This window comes from Euprymna scolopes, chromosome 3 (assembly GCF_053919585.1).
Source record: "Euprymna scolopes isolate OS-2025 chromosome 3, ASM5391958v1, whole genome shotgun sequence".
In the NCBI taxonomy this organism is placed as follows: domain Eukaryota; kingdom Metazoa; phylum Mollusca; class Cephalopoda; order Sepiida; family Sepiolidae; genus Euprymna; species Euprymna scolopes.
Genome location: NC_136484.1, coordinates 145,277,476 through 145,294,380, shown reverse-complemented (window position 1 = coordinate 145,294,380; position 16,905 = coordinate 145,277,476).

Sequence of the window (16,905 nt, the reverse complement as noted above, 5' to 3'; positions counted from 1 at the left end):
ATATTATGAAAAAAAAATGTTCAATTTTCGTTGAGTAAATGATGAATTTTCTGGTGTTCAAAATCGTAAAAATATGTAAGAAGGTAAGCGATGCTTTTTATGACTGGTTTCCATAGCAACCACGTTGCTTCAGCGACTACTATTGCTACTAATTCACTCCTGTCTCAAAAGAGAAGTAATAAGTGAAACAGAGAATGAAAGGGAGATAATTGGGAGGGATTTTATTGAAAACAGACGAGTGCCGTACATTGTTATTACATGTGTTTATGGGGGCAAAAAATAGGACTGAAATTAAACAAAGAACAAGTGAATTTATTATAAGCCTAGAAAAATCATGGATTACAATAGAAAAATGCAAGTACGAAAAGTAATATGGTTAAGCTTAAACATGGAAAGTAAAGGACTAGTTGTTAAAACTGGAAAAGAAAAAGACAAGATATTCTAGTAAAGTATAATAAATTTATAACTTAAAATATTGCAGCATTAAGATTTTTTTAAATTCAATTTATAACATTATATAATCAATTCTTAATGCTGCAAATTTTTTAAGTTATAAATTTATTATATTTTTTACTAGAATATCTTGTCCTTTTATTTTCCAGTTTTAACAACTAGTGCTTTACTTTTTATGTTTAATCTTAACCATATTACTTTTCATGCTCGCATTTTTCTATTGTAATATATATATATATATATATATATATATATATATATATAAAAATATATGTTAGAAGAAAAGGGGACCCTTTTCTTGTAAGTAAGAACTTTAGATAAATGGAAAATGAGATTAGGATAGGCTGAGATTCGAACCTGGTAAGCAAGGTTCAGAATTGATTCAAATTGGAATGTTAGAATTTCGCATAAAATTTCATATAAAATAGTTTCGATTTGTTTGTTTGTAAAAAGAATTTAATTGTTCAATTCTTTTTATGAAGACTGAATTAAAATAAGGTCAGCTAGAAAATAATGAACAATGCAATTTAAATATATTGAAAATAGGTTAGGTTGAAAAATAGGTTACTGAGAATTCTTTGTCTGCAGAAATGGTTTCGGAACATATGCTGAACCACGTATGTTTAGGCCATGTGAGTCGATCACGTTTTGAAGCCATACATGACGTCATAGCAGAAAGGGGATTTCTTAATATAGGAACTAGTCAGTCGAAGATCAGGAGTAGTCAGGCAGTCGAGTCCGGATCGGAGTCAGCACAGTCAACGGCACAGAGCTGACATGAGGTGGGCCCCCCTTAGATGCAAAGGGGGTAGAACATTTAACATGTAAAAACAACTTTGAATTCTTTGACGTCATCATCATTCGACTGGTCGATGTGATGATAAAGGAGTAATCATCATGTTTTTGTAAAACTGCGTCGTGTCGTCATTATGTCGTTTTTTATACGTCAAAAAACATTATTTTTGCACACCTCATATAAAGGAAAAAATGTTAAATTTTGTTTACATTTAAATTTTATCAAAATAATCTGAAAAAAAAAAATAAATAAAATAAACGAGTTATCACAAATTGAAATTGTATTACACAATATTCACCCGTTTTAGCATATTAAACTAAGTTTTGCCTTTTGGCTTAAAACAAAGTATAGTATTTGTTCTGATGTTGCACTTAATTTATTTTGTCCTTTGTCAGTGAAGAAATCTTTCTAGAGTGACACAATTTTTTGTTAATGTTCCAATCCAGAGTGATTCTTTTGGGGGAGGGGGTAAATTTTTCTTCACATTAAAAGCTGACCTTGTGTCTAACTCTACCTCCTTAGGAAGTCAAGTAAAAATAAACTAGCTTGTTTAAAATAATGTTTCTTTGAATATAAATAAAAGTACATCTTGCTCTTTATTATTGAGCACTATGATATGAATCTCGTTAAATTTATTAATTTTTATCGTTGAATATTCTTAACCTAGAATTATATATAAAGTATTTTAATTATTATCCACATATGTATACGTTTCATACTTGTGCAATTTTCAGCGTGTAGATAACTGTTAAGCAAGTCGTAGTATTTGAACCCCGGGCAAGAATTACCTTTTCATTCAAATCTGAACACTCCAACCAATGAAACTAACTTTAACAGCTATGTAGATATAAAATAAAATAAACACTATTTATCTCTTTTGCTGCAGACAACATAAGTAAGCTGTTTCTCTATCTCAAGATATATATATATATATATATATATATATATATATATATATATATATATATATATATATATAAAACGAGCATGTTAGAGTCATCTGGGAAGCAGTTCCCCACAGAATTGTGTTCCACAAACAGTTAGATCAAGGAAATTTTACTTGTGGAATTTATGTTTAGTTTTAGGCACAGATGGCTAATGGAAATTGTGGGCAATTGTTGTCGCTAGACAAACGTCTCCTGCGAATGTTCTAGGATGGGGGGGGGCGTGGTTAGAAACTCAGTTGAGCACCTGCCATGAAAATATTAATAGAGATGAAATAGCATCAAAACAATTCTTTTGTGAGAAAGAAAAAGTAGGGTGGAGAGGAGAGCTTCACTCACTAGATTTCGAAGCCAACGTATTAGTATGCGTTTTAATTTTGACCAATAAGTATATTATCAGACAGGGGACAGATGCACTCAGCAATCTTTTAAATTGTAAATTCGCCTAATGACCACCTACATTATTCCAAAACGTAATTGTTTTGCGTTTATTGTGGCATTTTAAATCATGAATAAAAATAACTTTTCTAGAAAATTATGTGTCTGAATTTTTAAGATGAGGATTGATTTGGATTAATTTGGACTACTGTTCTCATCTTCAGTGATATTTTCACAATATTTTGGCTGATGTAATTTCCAACCTCCTTAAACTCAGCAATCTTTCTGTTAAACTCGGAAATCTGCACAGAATTTCTAATGGAACCCTTTTATTTAATCCATACGGCTAGTATGCCCTTGCTTCATCAGTTATGACCAGGGAGAAAAAAAATCAATTCACAATTGCATTCTGAGAATCGCCTGTACTGTGAAGTGTGTCACTTACACTAAATGTTACTTAGTACTTTATCTGTTAAACCACGGTTCCTTGTGGATTAGATAAAGAGTATTTTTTTAATTTCTGTGCAAATTTCCGATTTCAACAGAAAGTTTCCCTAGTTCGAAAAGATACACCTGAAGAGGTAACATTGGCTGAAACGTTGTGAAAAATAACAATTAAGATGAGAACAGTATTTCAAAAATTATTGTTTTGATAATTCAAATTAAATCACTTTCATATGAGAGATATGACCAATACTTAGATCTGAAATGTTTCTTAGTTCCCTTCAACATATTTGATACCCAGGAAATGCTAAACATATTTGCTAGTATACATATAGTAATCATTGCATACTATGCAGCACCTGTTTGATTTATTGAGTTAATCTTTTGGTAGGTCTTTCTTTGCTGACTTCAGCCTGCCTGCGGCTACTGGATTTAACTCTCCCCAGGGCAGTAGCGTTTAGCCTTATGGATAGAGGAAGTATTAATTTCACTATTGGCCAATTCAAATAGCCAAATTTACATATTGCCCGGAGGTCATTATTGGACAGTTAGTTTGAGAAACTTCTCCTCCACCACCACCGTCACATTTTCCTATCAAAATCTGTATTATGCTATATTTGCTAATAATATTAACTAACAGAACCCGTGGAAAATCCACAGTAGTTGAAAATTATTAAAAGACATTATAAATAAAATGACTAAAATATAAAATGAAACAAATAACGACGAATTTAGCAAAAGTTAAATTTAATTGACTTAAAAAATTTGGATTTTTTTTTTCAATGAAAATTCAATATATTGTGTGTGTTTTTGTTTGTTTGCTTTTTTTTAAAAATAATTTTTTATATAAATTAATAAGGAACAGATGTCAATTGACTTGCACATTTTTTTTTAAATTTAAAAAAAGAAACTATAATAAAAAACTCTCCGCTCTACATAACTTTTTTTTAATTATAAAATAAAATAGCCAATTTGAAACCATAAACAGGCAGCCATTTTTTTTTTTTTTTTTTTTAATTTTTGTAGAGGAAATGGTTTTAATGTTTTTAACTGATAAAGAGCAACTATAAATGGAGGTAATTCGTTTCTCATTAATGTTTTTTGATGATGATGATGATGATGTTTTTTTGTGACACTGGACGTACGGACAAGTAAATAAATATTTAGATTATTTTTGTATGTTTGTACCCACACTGTCAAAAATTATGTAAAAAAATGCTCCGTCAGTGTTTACACTACATAGAATAATGTCTAAATTACTCAAGTTAAAATGATAAAGGATATTGCAAAGTTTTAAAAAGATGAATAAAGGAAAGGAAAGAAATATAGCAGTAGATTTGCTTCCTCAATTACCCTAAATACTTTATATGTATTTGTCTGCAAGTTTTTTCCGCTCTGATATATAATATATATATATATATATATATATATATATATATATATATATATGAACAGTGAACATCCCCTTAACCTTCAAGGTCGGGGAGGAGGGGGCTGCATTATTTCATGCAGCATGTCTTGGGCAAGAATAGCCTGGTGGTGCCCATCCCTCCTCAGGCATCTAGCCCTCCCAAATGATCACCCATGTGATACTGGCTAGTCTCATAGTTGCTTAACTTTGGTGATCTGACGAGAACCAGTGCCTCCGCGTGATTGTGCCGTGTATATATATATATATATATATATATATATATATATATATATATATATATATATATACACACACACACACATACACGCAAATTCATTAATAGATTATTTAATTTTTACTTTCACTCTTTTATTGGTTAATTTTATCGAAAACGTCTTTTAGTTCACAAAGTTCTTTTTAATATATTTTAAAATTTATGCTCGGATGAAAAGTGTCAATCTTTGAAAATCCGTGACTTAAGGATCTTTATTTTAATTCATTGTTTGAATTTTTGATGGATTAATAAAAATTGAATAAATTACAATTTTTATTAAGTCATCAAAAATTCAAATTGTAATTGATTCAATTTTTATTTTCACTATTAATTTTTGCTTGTTTATGAATCTCGTTAAAACTTCATTGATTACTTCACCTCTGGTAAACATTATCCTGGAATTTTATATATATATATATATATATATATATATATATATATAATTATTTAATATATATCCTGTAAATTATTCGTCATAGATAAGGCACAATTATTTCATATATGTATTGTCTAATACCCATCCTAGGGAAGGGAAAATATTCTTCTGCTTCGACTAGCAAATGATAGATACTTATCAAATATTCCTCCATATCCTAAGAATAACAGGTATGTTCAAATGCAACTTCATTTTTCTCTTTATTTTATACAGTCCCGAGCAACGTCGAGTAGACCTGCTAACATATATATATATATATATATATATATATATATATATATATATATATATATATATAATCTAATTTTAGATAAGAATGTAAATATACTAAACACTAATCATAGTGGGAGTGATAAGTAGTTAAATGGATTAATCCTAATCTTATAAATACAAGACTGATAAATTAAAAAATGTATCCATTTTAAATGTGGAAATTGATGAATCGCACAGGTAAGAAATAATTTTTATAGTATGAAAAGGTTAGTAATTGCAATTAAGAATATGAAATTGAATAAATGTTTGTAACATGTCTTCTTCCTAAGATTAAGGGTGGTGGTGTTTTATCAACACTGCTGGGGAGCCATGATGTAATATACTGTTTTGTTTTTAAATCCCCGAAACAGTGTTTCATGGTAAACAACTGATGATCCCTTGAAAAATAAATTATTGGTATTATAGTAAATTCGAGAGCGAGTTGATGCAGTGATTGCAGGTGATTAAATGACTTACTGACTAGATGGTTTTCTAACAAATGATAAAAAATATTTTTTTTGTATAGTTTTAAAGGTTAAAAACTTCAAAGACTATATATATATATATATATATATATATATAAAATATTAGTGCTGAGTTACATTTCAATGATGACCAAGAAAAACAGAATCGGTCCACTATCATGATTTTTGTACATTTTTTTGAATCGTTAAATTTTTTATTTTCAAATTATTTTGCTCGCACGCAAGTGCCTATATTGTTTTCATAAGTGCATGACATGTTTCATTGTGCCATCAAACAACTCATCAGCAGAGGCAAATAGATATTATTACAAATTTTACAAATTGCATCATATGTGTGTGTGTATATATATATATATATATATACTAGCAAAAGTACCCATCGGTGACTGGGTTCAAAAACAGCCTACAGAAAATGGACTCTGATTTATGAAAGTATGATAGGTTATGAAAAGGAAGGATTGTAAACAGATAGCTTCGAATGTGGGGGCTATCAAAACCAAAGCAAAATAGGATGAAAGTAAAAATAGATAAACCCCATAATTTATTATACCATACCTGTTCACACTGAAACATTTGCCACAATATTCTGTGGATCTATATTAAAAACCCTTGTTAAACTTTGTGACATATTTCCATTCTATGGAGATCAGGTGCGAACGAACACCCCATAATTTTATTATACCATATTTCTTCAACCTGAAACATAATTATCAAATTATACTTACACAGATAGATATGAAAAGTCTTTATTAAAGTCTGTGCCTATTTCCATTCTATGGAGGCCAGGCGCGAACGCAGACCCCACAATTTTATTATACCATCCCTATTTAAGTTAAAACATACTTATCAAAGTATTCTTATGTACATCTATATAAAAAACACTTGTAAACGTTTTTTTAAATTTTTAAATTTTTTATTTCCATACTTTGTGGACCAGGCGCGAACGCAGACCCCACAACTTTAATGAACCACCGTTCTGCCAGATCAAACATACCAATTCCTGTGTCTTGATACATCTTCTATCATTATATGTAATCTGTTTTTTAAAATAGTCAACCATATAGGAGCCTCTTCGTGACCAGACACACACACACCACACACACACACACACACATACACAGACATTCAGTTTTATATTATATCATATTATATATATATATATATATATATATATATAATGTTTATGTTTATGCATCTTGACATGTGTTTCTCTTTTGTGTATATGTAGATCTGGGCATCTATGTTCTGATGTGTATATGCACTTTAATGCTTGTATTCATGAGTGCATTTGAGTGTGCTTATGTATTTGTACGTGAGTTCGAGCATAATTCTTTTTATTTTTTTATTTTTATTGATTACACTATGACAGTCTGCGGGCACCAGCCGCCCTCTTCTTCCTCTAATTCTCCTTTATTCTTTTCTCAACCCTTACTATCCACTAAAACTCTTAATAAAACTTTCCCATCTTCCAGATAAATTATTTCTTGCAATAAACTTACAGCCCCCAATTTTTTCAAATACTCCTGCTTAACTCTGTCCATAATTCCACCAAACCATATACACTGACCTGTTTCATTTCGGCCCCACCCAATGCCCCGATTACTATTTTTCAGAGATAAGTGACAACCGGATCATCGATCTCCCTCACTCCACAGCGTTGAACTACCTTGATTATTTGATCAATACCCTTCCTCGCCCTTAAATTAAATCAGTCCACTGATACTACTTCTGTCTACTTATTCTTCAAATCGCTTTCTCTTTGGTTAAACTCACAGACTGAACTTTTTCATCTGTGCCTAGTCACACAGAAATTTATTCTTTTGAACTATTTAAAACTCCAACATGCATTCGGACTACGACAAATTTGGATATTTTATCTTCACCACTTTCTTGGATTCACTGGATTTTGGACTCAATAACCATTGTTACAGAAAAGGCTGTCCTCTTTCCATGTAAATAAGAAGAACATTAGATACGTGAAAATGATGAGATCAGGATAAGCTGAGACTCGAACCTTGTAAGCAAGGTTCAGAAATTGGAATGTTAGAATTTAGCTATTGTTAAATTCTATTATAAAATATTGTTTGTAAAAATAATTGATTGTTCGTTCTTTTATGAAAACTGAATTAAAAATGTCAGCTAAAAAGAATGAACAATACAAATTAAAAATATATTGTAAAAAATAGGTTAGTTGAGAATTCTTTGTTTGCAGAAGTGTGTTTTGGACAAACGTGTGCTTAGCCACGTGAGTTGGTCAAGTTTTGGAAGCACACATCTGACCTCATAGCAAAAAGGGAATTCTCAATATAGGAGCTAGAATTAGAGATTAGAGGAGTCGGGCAGTTGAGGCAGAACAGTTGAGTCTGCTAGTCAACAGAGGTCAGAGGAGGGTCCCCCCAGAGACGAAGAGGTAAAAGTTTAACCATGTAGAACAAATGTGAATTCCTGACGTTATTATTCGACCGGTCCAATGAAATAAAGAATCATCATCGATTTTTGTAACTGTTGTCTTCGTGTCATCATTCCACAAATTGAAGGTAATGTATTTATCATTTTAATATGAACTTTATGTAACCCTTACAAGAAATGTATCTCTCCTCCTCTCTAATATGTGTTACAATGAATATAAGAACTGTGCATCTATCACCCTCGCTATATGTGTTAAGAAGAAACATCATAGAACTGTAATATGTACAAATGTCTCTCCCCCTCATCATTGTTATATATATGTCCCCGCCGTCTCTCTTCAATCTGAATGTCCCCGTCATACCTCTTTTAATATGAACTCAGCCTCATCCTTCAATATGCACCCCTATACAAAACCATGTGAACACCATCTAACATTGAACCAATTTTCCTTTTTACCCACTCCATCTATTTCATTGTTCTATATTTCATTTTCATGCTAGTATGATCCTTTTCATATTTAGTTACTTTAAATACTTTACGCGCAAAATTTCTTTATGCATTTTGCTAACTTCTCCCCACTGACGAGAAGGAAAGTATTTCTTCGAAAATGTATGGATTAAGGACTTTCACTTCTATTTGTTTCCTTTTCAAATAATAAATATGTTAGAAATTCTTACTGAGGTGTTTCTCAGCATATTTTATTAAACCTATGTACTTATATATATATATATATACACACATGTGTGTGTTCAAATTCAACAGCATTTCTTGTAGTTAACGGTAGCCGAATGGATTGTGTCCTTGCTAATGGCTTCTGTTGCTGGGTTCGAATCTATCGACTGGTGTTAACCGTAACATGCTGCACTGATGATTGCCGAAAGTGTCTGTAGATATTTAATAATTATTATAGTAAATAAAGCAACTCGTTTCTTATCATTGAGCACTTTCAGTTTTTTTTTTTTTTTTTTTTTTTTTTTTTTTACAAAGGCATCACCACATTATCAAGGCCCAGAGGCCACTCAAGGATAAGGGTTAAAGAGTGTACAGTAGAAGTTGGTCAATATAGTAATAATTAGTAATGAAAATTTGGTAAATTTAATAACTTATATGGAACGGCTCATCAAGAACTTATTTACTTTAGACTTGAACAAAACCATATTGTAGTCAGCCGGAAAGCAGGAAAACGGAAGACAATTCCACAGGCGTGCAGTTCTAAGAAAGAAGCTTTGTTCATGGAATCTACGTTTAGGTTTAGGCACAGATAAAGAGTGGGGGAAATTATTGATAGTGTTTACAGCTAGACGAGTGTTTCTTGTGAAAGTTTGGCGAGGGGGGACCATAGATTGAAGCTCAGTTGAACACTTTCCATGAAAATAACGATACATCAGAGACAAACTCGCAACATCTCTTCTGTGAGATAGAGGTTGCAAGGAGGAGAAAAGGACATCTCCTACGAGGCTACGAAGTCTATTTTGAACTCTATCAAGGCAGGACAAGTTCTTTCTAGCAGCTCCTGCCCAGATGTGGCAACAGTATTCCATCCTTGGACGTACCTGGCTCTTATATAGATAGAGAATAGCATCAGCAGTGAGATATCTACTGGATCGATAGAAAGATCCCACCATTTTTCCAGCGGCCTTGGCAACAGATTTGATATACGTGTTCCATTTAAGATCAGGAGTAATGGTCAAGCCCAGAAGCTTGTCAAAACTTGAGGCCTCCTGAAGACGAGAGCCATTCATTTCAATTGATGACAAATGTGGATTAGAATGTTGATGATGTAAAGAGAGAAGCTTGGTTTTAGATGCATTAAAAGTAACCAGCCACTCCTTTCCCCATTGTACTACGTGCTCAAGATCAGAGGAGAGAGAATTGGAGAGAACTTGCTCGTTTACTGTCTTAGATGTGGTACCATAAATGGTAGTGTCGTCAGCATAAATGTCTACAAATGATGTAAGGATATGATTTGGAAGATCATTAATGTAGATCAGGAAAAGAGTTGGGCCCAGGATGGATCCCTGAGGGACACCGGCATTAATATTGTGAGCTTCTGATTTTTGCCCCTCAACTACTACTCTTATGAATCTATCAGAAAGAAATGATTTAATAATTGAGAAGACTTTTCCAGCTATACCATAGCTAGCGATCTTATGAAGTAAACCTTTATGCCATACCCTATCAAAGGCTTTAGATATGTCAAGAGCAATTGCCCTAGAAAGATTGCCACCGTCGAGAGATTTGCTAATCCTATGCGATATAACTGTAAGGACATCTGCTGTAGATCTAGCAGAACGGAAACCATATTGAGTGTCACTAAGAAGGTTATTTTTGTTGAGATGTTTGATTACTTCTGTATTTAATACAGATTCTAGCAACTTACTCATGACGCACAGGAGACTTATTGGCCTGTACTGAGAGGGGGATGAGCGATCACCTGAATTCTTAAATACAGGGCATACTGATGAGATTTTCCAGGGAGATGGGAAACTATTCTCCTTAAGACAACGTTTAAACAGTTTTGAATTAAAATCGGTCGATTTAGCTCTTATGCACAGATCATCATATAATGATTAGATCACTCTGACAGACGTTAAAAAAAATTTTAAAACTAAATGTTTAGTCAACAGCATTTTTCGCGGTTAATGGTAACCAAATGGATTGGATCCTTGCTAATGAAGCCAGGGATGTTCTCTGTTGCCGGATTCGGATCTATCGACTGGTGTTAATCGTGACACCCTGCACTGATGATTCCTGAAAGAATTAAACACTAGGTTCTGTAGGTATTTAATTTTATTACATTTTCACCCCAAACAAGGCACATTGCCAATTTGTTGTAGAGGGCTACTATCAGGGACGTAAGCATCAGGGGTACTGTGTAGGAAGTTGGGCAGCAAGATGTCGGGTAACGTTGCACTTGAATTTCTGCATGTCAGTACAGTCGGATAAGCAGGGACTCGAAAGGAAATTCCAAAGTCTAGCTGTTCTGGGGAAAAACTACTGGAGTAGAAGGCTCTCTTGCATCTAGGGATCTCTACTGTGAAGGGGTGGGATTAAGCTGCTTGTCGGGTTTGTCGGGGGGTATTTACGTCGAGGAGGCACAAGTGCTTGCAGTTCGTCAGAGCATTCACCATTAAAGTACTTGTAGAACAGGCAGAGGGATGCAACATTTCGTCGATATGACAGAGACTGAAGTTTAGCTGACAGTTCAGGACCTATCAGATTGGCGACTCTCTTTTGAACCTTGTCTAGGAGCGAGAGACTAGTGGCAGATGCACCAACCCAAATATGACAACAATACTCCATACATGAGCGAATGATGGCCTTATAGAGGTATAGGATACTTTCAGGCGTAAATAGCTTTCTAGCACGGTAGAGAGAACCCACCTTCTTCGCAGCGGTCTGGCAATGTTCTCAATGTAATTGTTCCAACTCATGTTTCCTGTGAACGTTAGGCCGAGGAGTTTAAAAGATGTACTTTCAGATAAAGAGCCATTGGCCATTGCTATTGGCAATTATATATATATATATATATATATATATATATATATTACATAGTCGCTACCCTGAACATGCTAATGTTTCAGACGAGTGGTTGATCCGGACCACAAGCCTTTTTCAGGTAACGTAATAAAGCCTGCGTTCCCATGAAGACGTCTGGTTCTTAACTGAAGGAATAGAGGAGATATTTAAAAAAAAAAAAAAAAAAGAAAAGAAAAGAAAGTAACATTTTAGACTAGACATTGTAAAAAAAGAAGGAATAGACGGCAAGAGAATAAAAAAGAAAGGGGAAGAAAAGCAAGAACAGAAGGTATTACAAAAGAAGGTCAGTGTGGATTACAGCGTCAATAAGAAGTGGAAGGAAGATGAAACACTATTGAGTTGTCTTTGAAGGGGGGTAGGGGGAGATCTTAAAACATGAGGACTGTTATGAAGGGGAAATTATTGAGAAAGGAAGGAGTTAAATTAAAGGAGGGGTGGAGAGAAAGAGAAATAAAAGTATACATTAGAACATTAATTAAAACATACACACACACACACATGCATATACGTATATGTACATTAGCAGAGCGCATACAGACACATACATATATGTGCTCACAATGGAAATATAACCATTACTATTTATATGGCATGGAAGGTCCATATGCAAAGATTAATAGTAATAATTCCATAGGTGTAGCTAAAATAAGTAATATTTACCATGATAAAATTCAATATTTAAACTTTGAAGATTAATAGTTATACTTCGAGTGGTCTAGCTAAAAATAAGTAATATTTACCACGATGAAGTTTAAAATTTAAAAGTAAAGAATAAAAATAAACATACCAGCAATGATTAGAAATTAATTGTGTCAAAAAAAATTTTTTTTTAATTAACAGTAAATAATGAAAATAATTACATTAGAATTAAGGGAATTAATCTCAATGGCACAGAAAATATAAAAAGACAGCGTATAATGATACTTAGATAAAATGAGGAATAATGAAGTAAAAAATAAAAAAAATATTAGAAAATAAATAAGTAAATATCCGAATCATAAAGACAGTTTATAAATAAATATATAATATATATATATTGCTTTTTTTTTTTTATAGTGAATGAATATAATACGCCCTTTGCCTTTCAATCGGTATAAATAAAATGTTATTAATTGGAACACGATAAATAAACTCATCTCTCAGAATATACTAAAAAGAGCTCGCGGTTGGTTTCAATAAAAAGCAGGGGAATGTTGGCAGTTGGTTTGGCTGCCTCATACCCAGCATAGCAATCTTTGAAGAAAGAAAATGAAAAAAGGTTTTATTATTCTGAACTGGGATGGTGAGTGCATTTGCCTTCACATTAACATCATTCACTCGTCGTTTTCAATCCTCCTATAGTATTGTTCATCATCAGATCGACAGCCTTAAAATCTTATCTTCTTTAAATCTTATCCTCTTGCAGCCTTTGGCCTCCATAAATCGTGACTCATTTGTATTAAAAAAAAATACCATCACGTGAGGTATAACCACTTGCATCTAGCAATGGTTGCCATTCATGATCAACCTTATAAAGTTTGAATCTAATCTGATATATTGCATTTAATTATTTGGTCATGCCATTGGGAAATAGCCTCTCACTTATGCACCATGTGTAAGATCATGACTTGTGTTCAATTAATCGTGTACAAGTAATATGTATTGTGTTTTGGAACTAAATGACTGAAAAGAAATTGATATGCCGTAAAATAGTGACACCAAACCACAGAAATCGTTCACAACCTTTTTTTTTTTTTATTATTAGTTTGTTCAAGCTGGGGGTTGGGCATCCTACCGGATACTAGACATTCACCCACCACCTCATATATTCCAAGTGAGAGATTTTTTAAAAGATTGTAGCAGTCTCTTTAAGTGCAATTGTTCTAATCTCCAAGTAAAATTTTAGTTATGCCAAGAAATTCATGAGACACTGTTTGAAGTGTTAAGTGAAATCAGTCTTGTATACATTGAGACAAAAAAAATAGAAATAGGATATTCCAAATATAGGATTCTTATAAACTGTTGTGAGGGTGTGTGGGTTCTGCATATTTTACAATTATGTATTTTATCAAGCATTTCCATAATTTATGCGGAATAAGGGCTGTGTTATTGTCGGCATATTCCAGACAGGTTACGTAAATACCAAATTTCCATTAGTAATAGATTTGTGACTATTCAAACTACTATTATCATCTGGGTATTTTCATCATTTTTAGCTGATGTAACCTCTGACCTGTATTTTTTTGTACTTAAGTATCTTTATGTTGAACAATCTACCGCTATGGATAAAATAAAGGGTTCACTTCAAAATGATATAATTTTCTGAGTTCGGTATTAAGATTCCCGAGTTCCAAAAGATGCACTTGAAGAATATGTATATATTTTATTAAACATCTTTATTAAACATTTTCGTACTTCTGCAGAATAGGTACCATGTTATCGTCGGCATATTCCGAGTACATTATGTAAACCACTAGAAGACGCAGAATAAAAACTTTGTTTTTATTTTTCACGATTTGTAAGATGGTGCTAAATGAAAATTTCTGTATCCTTTTTCTTACAGAAAATGATGGCTAATGTTTAAAACCATTAAAAGTTGAGGAAAAAAAAACAATCGAAAACAGTATGGTAATTTCAATGAAAACAGTACTCGTGCAGTTTATGGATTATGCTGAAATATTAATGTTATTAACTAGAAAGCCATTCTTAGCATTTTTAACTATTTGTACTTTCACCTAACAATTTGTTATCGACTTTTGTGAATAGGTATGTGTGTGTGTGTATATATATATATATATATATATATATATATATCTGTATATGTGTGTACATAGCTGGTCGTATCGCCGTATCTTTGTGATGCATATGAAAGTGTATATATATACGTGTCAATTGAAAGACAATAACACTAACATGTTGCATAGCAGGTTGTGTATATATAACAGTATATATACGTGTCTCTCGATGTATTATGTATGATATTCAGCATCTTCTCATATCTGTGTGCTTGCATGTCTGCGGATGTAGACACATACTAACACCGCTCACAACTGGGACAAATAACGTGCTCAGGACAGTTCTTTTAATCGTACAAATAACATCTTTTCTGTGGCACACATCAGACAAAAGGGAAACATACCTTCTTCCACTGGTTGGTCTTGACTGAAGAATCTGTAAAATAAAATATTTTCCTTTCGAAGGAAAATGCCATACATGAAGTTATATTTTCATTTATAACTTTTATTTCCAATGAGGTATCCTCGGAGTTGCATACATTTCTCTGTAGTTCTTACATTTTCTACCAGTTGAGCAGGCATTTAGAGAGTTAATTAGAGAGTGGATATCGGTTAGCTGAGTCTTGGAAAGAGATTTAATCTGTTGGGGTCTATGGAAGCGTTGTTTTTTTTTTGTTTTTGTTTTTTGGGGGTTTTGGGGGGGGGTAAGATCTTCATATAAGGTGGCTTCATGCCTTGGTTGGAGTGAGTTCCATAAAAAGATATATACCAGCAAAAATGTGAGTGGAAGGAATGTATTATTGCTAGTAATACAAATTAAAATTCTTATGTAAAAATAAATCCGAAATACAGCATTTTCTGTAGCCTGCCATGCTTAAGTTTGAAATAGTATTTTCTTTGGACTGTCATGCTTAAGCTTGAAATAGAATTTTTTGAGGTTTGTCACGCTTAAGTTTGAGATAATGTTTTCATTGTTGAATGCATAGATTGAATGGATGTATCTTAAGCTGATCCATTTTTGGTTATTTTCAGTCAAACTCATTCAGTTGCCAGGCATTTTTCATGCAAGAATTACCATCATTAACAGAACTAGTAAAGCAGTAAATTATGGAGGTTCAAAATAGGGAATAAAAAAGCATTTAATTAAAAGAGAAATTAAAGAAAACGTTTTCTTTTTTTTTTTTTCTTTTTTTTTTTTTTTCGCTATTTAAATTGCAGGGAAGCTCTAAGGTTATTCGGATGTTAATCTATGGGGAAAGTGAAAATATGATTTAGAAACAAGAAATAATTTCAGGCCGAGAGTCTCTGGTGAATTAATAACCGAGATATTAAATGTATGGCCTATGAGTCTTAATCTCATAGCTCACCGATTCCAAGAGGTGAGCAACTCGTCCGAAGGCAGGAAACTCACATGGAAATGGGCAAATGCGTAAGCAACCGAATGTGCAGGTAAAATGGCCTCGGGTCCATCGTTTCTTTCTTTTTTTTTTTTCTTTTTTTTTTTTTAATCTTTCTTTACACTTATTAGCAGTGATCTTGGTTTTACCTTTTTTTTTTTTTTGAATGGTTATGTTTTTAATCGAGATGACACTTGCTAGGCTTACACATTTATTGCTTTCCACATGAATATCATAATCTAGATTAGAAGGGGTGCTCACTTGTTTTAAGACAGTTATTAAAAGTTTAATAAATAACATTTGGGAAAAGTTTTTTGCTTTGATTTTTACAAAGGAATCGCTACTTATCAAGGTATAAAGGCCACTCGAGGTTAACAGTTTATGAGTGTAAGGTGGTCTGTGAAATTGAAATTGAGCAGAAATCTATTATTTAAGAAAACGGTTTAAAAAAAAAACTTGTTTGCATTAAACTTGAAAACAACCATGTTGCAGTCAGCTCGAAAATCAGACCTGTGGTGTAGAGTTTCACAGTTGGGCAGTTCTTGGAAAGAAACGTTTTTTTTTGGGGGGGGGGGGGTTCATGAAATTTGCGTTTAGATTTAGGCACAGGTAGAGATTGGGGAAAATTGTTGACAGTGGTTGTAGTTAGACGAGTGTAAGTTGTAAATGTTTTGCAGTTGAGAACTTGTCATGAAAAACAACGATAGAACACAGATATACTCGCAACATTGCTTTCGTGAGAAAGAGTTTTGAAGGAGGAGAAAAGGACATCGCCTACAAAATAGGAACGTGTTGTCCTTCCTCAAATGTGGCAGCAGTATTTCATTTTAGACGTAAATAATTAAAAATAATAGTATAAATTCAATTATATATTGTAAACGTGTGAAAATTATCCTTACTACCTAGAATAATAATAATTCCACTAGATCAGTAATAAATATTAATATCGATTTCTTATCAAGTGCAGTTATT